Below are 9,378 nucleotides of genomic sequence, written 5' to 3'. Positions count from 1 at the left end.
CCTTCGTGCCTCTTTGATGTGATGTCCCCCAAAATTTAAAATTCTTCTCAATCATGCCAAGGCTGAGACTTTTTGAAGGAGACGGAATGATGTGTGCAGAGAATTCAGACTCTTGTTGATTCAATGATGTCATGATGCAGCATATGAATCGTGGGAGGGCACTTTCAAGTTTCGACGTACCATGTTGCTTAAAAGGCATCTGTCACACAAATAGTTAATGTGACAAACGACATTGGAAAGTATTTCATTATGGAGTGATTCTGTTCAAGAACTGGATAAGTTTATGGTTCAGGTCAAGAAACATCTCATGGTTCTGTTCGGAAGAGTGAGCGATGTCACGATCGTGGTTATCATTATTGAGAATTCTAATATTCCTTTTTCAACAAAGGAACAAATTTTCCGTTCGTGGTAACATTGTAACACGATTAGTGAAATTTAGATCTAATTGGTAAATTCGTGTAGCAGCGACTTGTTGGTCCAGCATGTTGATGGTGATCTATCGATAATGTTAGCAATTTATCGACAATGAATGCAGCAGTAGGTTATCGAGTTCTTTAGAAATTAGTGAATTACCGGTGAACTTGAAACTGGTGACCAACTTAAGTCTGCTTATAAGGTGGTAAGTTTTCAGCAAAGTGAGAATTCACCAACTTCAAATGGAGTGGAAGCTATTCACTTACTCATAAATTTGCGTCTCAAAGCAAAACTTTCAAGAAGATTAGTTACTAGTGAAATTAGTAACTTAGCGACGCGAGTCTGCTTACAAGTTAGTGAGTTACCGACAAAGTAAAGAATTTACGTTGAAAATAAAACCATATTTAGTAACCTTTCCTTTTAACTGTAAGTTAGTAACCTACTATTCAAATAAGTAATTTACCAATGTAGGCAGCTTTAAGTACAGTAATTTACCAGATTCAATATTAAGTAATAAAGCTCTATCATTAAAGTTAGTAATTACGTGTAAAACTAGTAACCCACCATCGTATGCTTGCTTTTGGCATAATAAAAGTACGAAATTTTTCAATGTCGAATGACCATCAACATAGGCATTTGCATGACTCTTTCCGAGGATACAATCACGAGTTCAATGTCACCACTTAGCAAATAATTTTCTGTTTCTGTGCAAAGAATTTCGAAGTTTGATCAGAAGCAATTTCGAAGAACCTTCACCAACAGGCAATATAAGGAAGCACTGCCCTTCCCACTTTGCTCCATCTTTAGCATGGGAGTGATGGACTTAATTAATGCTTTTGATTTGACGAGATCGGATAAGCGGATCTGTGTACATAAAAAGCACACATTGTGCGTGTGTGGATGTGAGAGATGGAGAAGAAAAATGGCTAGAGAGGTGTTTCCTCTTGTTAATGCTACCAATGGCCATGGAAGCCAACTGGAGTTGACATGGCTGCTCTGCGCAGTTGCATTCTCCATGGCGTTCATCTCCATCATCATATTCGCATGCGGCAAAAGTGGCAAAAACCTCAAGAAAAGAAGGGTTGCGGCGGCGGTGAAGGGGGTAATCTTGCTGGAGTTGGCGGTTTAATCTGCTTTCGAATACTAGATTTGAGAATCGTAACATGGATTTTTCATTGATAGGTTACTAATTAATCAACGAGGCCCACTTATAAAATTTTAATTTACTACTCGAAGTGTGGTGTTAAAATCAAACTAGTTGATGGGCTTAATTATAAAATTTTACAGCACTTGGTAGTGTACTACTGGATACTATATTTAAGGATGGTAAAAATTGTTATTTGATCTATAAATTACTAATTAATTGATGGGGTCCACTTGCAATATTGTAAAACGTGTGGTAAACTACTTGTGAAAGAGAAGGTAAAACCATTATATTGTTGATGATTTACTAACTAATTGACAAGCCCAATCGGAAAATTTAAAAGCACTTGTTAATCTACTATTGGATACTATTGGCAAAAAAGAACTTTTATTGGATACTAGATTTGAGAATAATAAAATCATTATTTTTTTTTGTCTATTCTATCTCTAACTCTTCTCACTGTGTCTTTTCCAAAACGCAGAAGTCAAACCCCGCACATGTGATATTAACGCATCACCCCCCAATCCCTTTACTTACAGGACCGCATGCCTATTGGCAAAATAAAGTCTTCATGATATCATGTGTAGACACTATAAATTGAAACAAATGAAATAATGAAATCTTAACACACAACGAAAACCCTTCTATTATATGATGATCTAAGGTAGGGAAACTTGGGCGATCATAATTATGTCATTTCCATTCGTGGTGGATTTCTTTTCTACCGGCTCTTCTTATGGAGTAGATAGGATCGAACCACATAAGTTTATAGTGTACTTTATTGTTTCTCATTGATTTCTCTAGTAATTTCCTATCTTCATATTAGATTTGAATTGTAAAATCCGTTAGCTTCAGCGTTATTTCACAACACGTCCAAATCCATTTTGAATCAGGTACACGCTATGCGTTTGTAAAAAATCTAACATATATAAAACTCAATCGAATATGTAAGATTTCAATCTCTTAGACCCTAGCGATGAAGAGTGCTTTCGGCATCATCCAATAAAAAGAAGTTAGTCTTAGTTGGTATTCGTTATTATCTCAATAATAATAAATAGAAAGAAGCATACTTTGTAGAGAAAATTTTATTTCAATCCTAAGTCTACTGTACAAATTTTAATTCATTTATAAACATTTCAATTGATCCAATGTAGTCCTAAACCCTTATATGAAATTTCAATATAGTCCTTTTGGCCATTTCTCACCTGAATTGCCGAAGTGGCGGTCATTTATCTTGGTAGTCCTATGGGTCATGGTCAGTGATATGATGTGGATAAATTTACTAGAAACAACACCGTTTTACTTATTTTTTGATTTTTATCCTTTTTTTTTTCTTTTTCCTTTCTTTTTCCCGTTTCTGTCCACTTTTTTTTTCTTAGTAAAGCGTAAACACTTGGGCAACAATATTTTGACCACGATCATCCATATTAAGCTACAAGTCAAATCAGGCCAAACAACTCTTCAACTATCTCAATTGACAAACTTCTACAACTCAATGAGCAGAAAGAAAGTGGACTCATTTGAATTCTATTTGGCTCCTACAATTTGAATTCCCTCCCTAATGAGACGGAAATGATTGAAACCCCTAAATTCAATCGGCTTCACGATGATGATTTGATTTACGCTAAGCCTCGTTTGTTTCACAAAAAATGAATGATTTGAAAAGTATTATCCTAAAAATAATCGTTTGTATCGCGTACAAAAATGAATAAACAAAAAATATTTTCATCGTCCATGAAAAATATTGAAACATAATTTGTTGTCGATAATGAAAATATTTCTCGTTGAATAATTATTTCAACCGATACAAATGATTATTTTCTATAAAATATTTTCCAAATCATTTATTTTCAGTGAAATAAACAGAGCCTAAAGCATGAATAATCGCCTACAAAAGAAGAAGCAGTAATAGCGGCTTCAATCTCCATGGCCTTCAATGGCCACCGAGCTCAAAGCGGCTGAACTTCAATTGCTGCAAGCTCGCCGAGATGTGGAGGCTCGGTCCATGGCTGTCGAGCTCGTCAAGATCTCAATAGCCACGAGCTCGACGAGCAACGGTGATAGCTTGTAGAGTTGAGCAACAATGGCGTTTGCAAATTCAATCGTGAAATCAAGGAAGAAGGACGCGACAGATCTGGCTAAAGCAGGAGGTGAAAAAAGAAAAGAAAAACTGCGCAAAAAGGCATCATTTCAAGTAAATTTGTCCACGTCATATCATTGGTGTGCCACGTAAGATGTCATGCAATGACTGAATCGCCACATTAACTATTTCAAGCAAGTTTTCATCGGGAGGACTTGATTGGGAGATTCACTCAAAGGCTTCCGATAACTTTGAATCAATTGTAAGGTGTAAGATTGAATTAGAATTCGTGCAATGCGAGAGAAACAATTTTTTCATAGCTACTAACGATTGCCCAATAAATTCCCAAGATACAGCTCTCCTAAGTCATAAACCAGCCAATACCAAACCTCCCACGCGGAACATGGATTGTCGAATCAACTCACCGATTGTCTTGATTGATCCGCAACTTCTCTTATTCAGCGTTTTGCCCAATCCTCCACGACGACTGCCAAGAGTTCATCCAAGGGAATTATCTCCAAAGTCGTCGACCTTAGGGGTCTATCTCTATCATCGTTATGGCCAGTACTTGATTGAATGCTCCTCGCCTCAGGAATAGTCGAGTTCTTGCTGCTTCTCTCCATGAGATGATGAGGAAATTCATGGCGAGACATTGGGTCGATTTTGCTAGCACTGGCATCCGTGGTGATGATGGATCGGATCTTCTGCTGCTTAAGTCCGGAGTGATCTTCTTGGTGTGATTGATCCTTGCGTCGGTCGTCGTGTTTTCCTGCCGCAAGAACTAGTCCGGTACTAGCCGCAAAAAGAAAAAGAGACCCCGAAGGCGGAGGCGGAGACGGAGGTGATGATGGCGGCGACGGAGACGGAGGCGGAGACGGAGACGGAGGTGGAGATGGAGGCAATCACGGCAGCGGCGGTGGCAGTGGAGGCGACGGCAGCGGCCACCACGGAGGCCACCACGGAGGCCACATCGGAGGCCACGTCGGCCACCATGGGGCCACCACCACGTAGACCATCACGGAGGAGGTGGTCATGGTGGTGGAGGTGGACACCATGGCGGCAGAGACGGCAGCAGCGGAGGCACGAAAGCCACAGTAGAATTTTTCTTTTGTTGGGGATCTGTAAAGCCACAGTAGAATTATAAAGAGAGTAGTTTCACTGCAGGTCCACTATTTGAGGAATTTACCGACGCCAAATTCTATATTAAGTTGTGAAGCTCCATCATTGAATTCAGCAATAACAAGTAAATTGGTTACTCACCGCCGTATGCTCGCTTTTAGTATCATAAGGGTGAAATTTATCGGTGTGAAATTCAATAATAAGGTTATCAGCCTATTTAAGAAGTTCCCGTTGAAAACAAAACCTTACCAGTGAAATTAACAAATTACTAGTGAAAGAAACAACTTGCCGACGTAGCCTGCTTTTAGCTTAGTAAGTTACCAACAGAATGAGGAATTTATCATTTTCAAGTGGAATAGTAAATTAATAACTCCTAGAAGTTTACTGCTTGGACACACTTATAAAAATTTTAAGTATTGGGAAATTTATTATTGGGTATCAGTGATATAACTATTATTTCAGTGATAAGTTACTAACTACTTGGCGGGAATCTGTTTTTAGATAAGGTTAATACCACCAAAAACCCCAAACTAGTACACATGTAACAAATTTACCTCAATCTAATTTTTTTACCATAAAAAACCCACACCGGTACACTTGTGACAAATTTACCCTCCGTCAGTTTCCCTTAAATTTTACCATCAAATTATTGAGTTGGATGACACGTGTACCAATTTAGGTTTTACCCTCCATTTGTCACATGTATTCCAAATTATTGGTTTTTCATTCCAATTTAACGGAAACTAAAAAAGGATAAATTTGTCACAAATATATCAGCTTGAGATTTTTTATGATAAAAAAATTGTTTAGGATAAATTTATCACAAACGTATTGATTTGAGATTTTTCATTATATTAATCCTTTTAGATATTATATTTGATAATGGTAAAATTGTTATTGAGTAAGCAAGTTAGGGCGCGTTTGGCAACCGGCCAAACAGTAACTATTTCTATTCTTTTGTTCTTAGAATCAGTTTTGGAACAGAAATCCGTTTAGTAAATTTTTTGTTCCCGGGCACAAATTTTCAAAAATTTGTTCCCAGAATCAGTTTTGGAACAAAATCAAGAATAAAAAAAAAGTTGTTTCTTGATTATGGGAACAAGAACCAGAAATGGAAAAGAAATTTTTTTTTGCTTCTTCTTCTTCTTGGTTTTCTGCTTCTTCTTCTTCCTAGCCTGTGGCTGGTCGCTGATCGCCGGCCACCGACGACTGGCCACAGGCCAGGGCCTGCAAGGGCGTTGCAACCCTCGCTGGTGGCCGGCGAAGGCGAGGGCTCGCGGCTTGGACAAGGGCCGCCCTCACCAACGCCCTTGTCAGATCCAGCGAGGGCTGGCGCGAGCTGCCCTTGCTAGATCTGGCGAGGGCGGCAGCGAGGGTGGTGGCGAAGGTCTAGCCCTAGTCAGAGCCGGCGAGGGTGGCCCTTGCCAGCCTTGGCTTGTGGCCGGTCGCCGGCGCCAGCAACCTGGCCATGGCCAAAGAAGGGGAAGAAGAAGAAAAAAATAAGAAAAATAAAAAGAAAGAAATATTAAAAAATTCAAAATATTATTAATAAAAAGAAATTTTGTGCAGTTATCAAACACATTTATGTTCTTTTTCTATTCCAAGAATAGAAATTTTGGGCAATTACCAAACACCTTCAAATGTTCAGAAATTATTCTCGGGCATGAAATAAAAAAGAATTATTTCTGAATAGAAATTGTTTCCGAGAATAGAACGGTTGCCAACGCATCCTAACTAATTAATTGAATGGCCCACTTGTAAAATTTCAAAGGCTTGGTCTTCCAGCCATGAGCACCTAGTAACTTGTAGCTACTAGGCACCGGGCGGGCGATCAGCTGGGGTCGATGGGCGCTCGACCAGAGGCGTAGATAAACCTCCCGTCTCTGTACATGTTCCGCGCGTCTGGGTGTCACATCAGCCTCGAAAGCACAGGAATTAAAACTTTGTTTTGGCCTATTTTCACAAGTCACGCAATACAGGAAAAAAAGGAGTGCCGAGGTTTCCTATTTGTGAATTTTTTGAGCGAGTTCTCTACAAGAGATTGTAAGTGGTGTTAATACTTTGATTTGAGAAGATCAAATGGGCAAATTTTTGTAAGTAAGCGAGCGAGAGAGATTAGAAGAAAATGGCAAGAGGGGTGTTTCCTCTTGTTGATGCTACCAAAGGCCGTGGAAGCCAATTGGAGTGGACATGACTTTGTGTGATTGCATTTTTCCTTGCATTCACCTCCATGGTCATATTCGCATGCGGCAAACGTGGGCACAAACCTCGCATAAAGAAGGCGTAGTGGTGGCAGCGGCAGAGAGGCCAATCTCGCTGGAGCTGGCGGCTTCTACTTAGGTCATGGTGGTTTTAGGACGGCTAGTAGTGACGGGAACAATTGCGGCTACGGTGGAAGTTGGGGCGGCGGTGGAGGCTGCAGTGGTGGCGAGGGTAGTGGCAGCTGCTAACTTCGAAGTAAGGTTTTATGTTTCTTTTAATCAAAATTCGGGTTTTTAACTTTTTATGTTGGTGTTGGTACAGGGACTATGGTTTGCTAGCTAAAGAAGTAGTTGATGTGTAGACGAGTTTGCTGAACTATATAGAATTTGTGTTTAGTGCATGGTTGTGATCTATCTCTAACTATCCGTCTATCCATTAAGTTTTCATTCGATTTCGATCCTGTATTTCCACCTTGTTTTCCAATTTCAATGTGATTTAATTTCCTCACAATATCTTCAATCATTGCACTTAGATTCACGTGGATTTACACCCCCATCGAATCCCCACTTCATGCACTTTTTGTGCGCGATATAAAACTACGGATTGATCTTCTTACGGGACAATCTTTTTGTACAATCTCGATCATTCGTGTGTGAAATTCTTCTTTCGTGTGAGTTTTTCGAAAGCAAGTTTTTACGATACTGTTTGCATTGAGCAACGAGTCCTCTCTCTCCACTGATCAATTACGAGCTCTCTCCTGCCAACCAAAACCTCTACCTTACCCCTCGACAGCCGCATGATCAACCACATTTACGGCGGCCACTCTTTCCCGAGCAACCTCCGATCTCGATCACACGTCCCATACGAAGAAGAAGAAGTAGAGCAACTCCGTTCCTTAATCCTGACGTTTAAATTTTTGAGGCTGATCAAAATGGGCTTGTGACTTGCACATGCCAAAAATAAAAGATATATAGTAAGCCTGACTATTTTTCCCAATGAACGGCAATTGAGCATGTGATGTCACACGCATCGGATCTTGCTCGGTGAAAAACCGATTATAGAATTTTGGGTCCGACTGAGACAAGAAAAACCAAAGTATACTGTGTTGACTGAGCAAAGAGATATCAAGGGATTGACTGAGATAACCATGAAATCATCGGAGCAAGTTGGAATTAGCCCAGAAGTAGAGATCATGGTAGAAGTTTTAGATGGGGACCATAGGTTACTATTAGTAATCCTATTTATACAAAAACTATTTTACAATATTAGGGTATTAAGTTATTAAAATGCTAATTGATATAATAAAATGATGAGCAAATGCGAGGTTAGACGAGATTAACATTGGATAGTTGATACGTGATATAAGTAACTCTTAAACTTCGGAAATAAGTAGGGAGCAGCATCATATCAAGAACATGTGTAAATACTCAGTATGGAGCGGATCTTCTGCTGCTCAAGTCCGGAGCGATCTTCATGCTGTGCTTGATCCTCGCGTCGGTCGTTATGTTTTCCTGTGGCCACAGCTCATCCAGGTCAAAGAAAAAGAGAAGTGGTGGCCACCACGGAGGCGGAGGCCATTCTGGTGACAATGGTGACGGAGGTGGCGGTGGCGGTGGCGGCGGCGGCAGCCACCACCATCACCACGGAGGGCACCGTGGAGGTGGTGGCCATGGTGGTGGAGGTGGACATCACGGTGGTGGTCATGATGGTGGTGGCGGACACCGCGGCGGTTGAGGCAGAGGCGGTGGAGGGTGTTGAATTGTACTTATATTTGTATACGTATTAGGCATGAATTGAAAAAAAGAAGAAGAGGGTTTCATTTCATTAAATTGTGATGCGATAATGTGGTTTGTGTTAGATCATATTAGGATTTATTATTTAGGATTAAGTTAATTGTAATTTACATTTGTTGTACTTAAGTCTAATTGTATTCCCACCCTACATATATTTGGACCTTGTATTCTTCGTTTGGTAATGTACACGGTATTACATTCCTCTCTCTTTCGTGACAATTTTCAACTTGATTTCAGCGCTATTTGTTGTCCGAGGAAACATGCATCGAGTCTGTTCCACGGCCGGTCGCATGGGCCGCCGTTCTCCACCAATTCCTCAGCATTTAGTTGCAAAACGACATCCTTCCATTGCTCAATCCGAAAAATAGAGACCACCAATAGAGTTGCTACACTAAATCTACTTATTTCTTTGTAGAAACTCAAATTCAGTTTTACAACTTACCGCAATCTTACAGTGGGGGAGTTCAATGTTCTGTCCACAACGTTTCTCCGCTCAGAGTTGATCCCGAATCTCCGAAACTACCTTCGTAACATCTGGTCGAATTCATCTAGCATCGTATTCAGGTTGTCTGGCGTGTCGACCACAGAACTCAGCTTCAGGCGGCCGTTGCCGTATCGTCCCAGAA

The 9,378-nt window shown here is 40.3% G+C and overlaps 1 long non-coding RNA gene across 1 annotated transcript; it reads left to right on the top strand.

Moving 5' to 3' along the window:
• The first annotated feature begins 4,585 nt into the window (after window positions 1–4,585).
• On the top strand, window positions 4,586–8,934 carry LOC130139103 (uncharacterized). Its single transcript, XR_008817326.1, has 2 exons — window positions 4,586–4,682; window positions 8,641–8,934. It is a non-coding gene; the product is annotated as an uncharacterized LOC130139103 (long non-coding RNA).
• The last annotated feature ends 444 nt before the right edge of the window (window positions 8,935–9,378 follow it).

This window comes from Syzygium oleosum, unplaced genomic scaffold, assembly GCF_021117445.2.
Source record: "Syzygium oleosum isolate NSW1041296 unplaced genomic scaffold, Sole_v2.1 Sole_v2.10, whole genome shotgun sequence".
Lineage (NCBI taxonomy): Eukaryota > Viridiplantae > Streptophyta > Magnoliopsida > Myrtales > Myrtaceae > Syzygium > Syzygium oleosum.
Note: the sequence above shows the minus strand (reverse complement) of the source record. Positions and strands in the feature narration are given on the sequence as shown.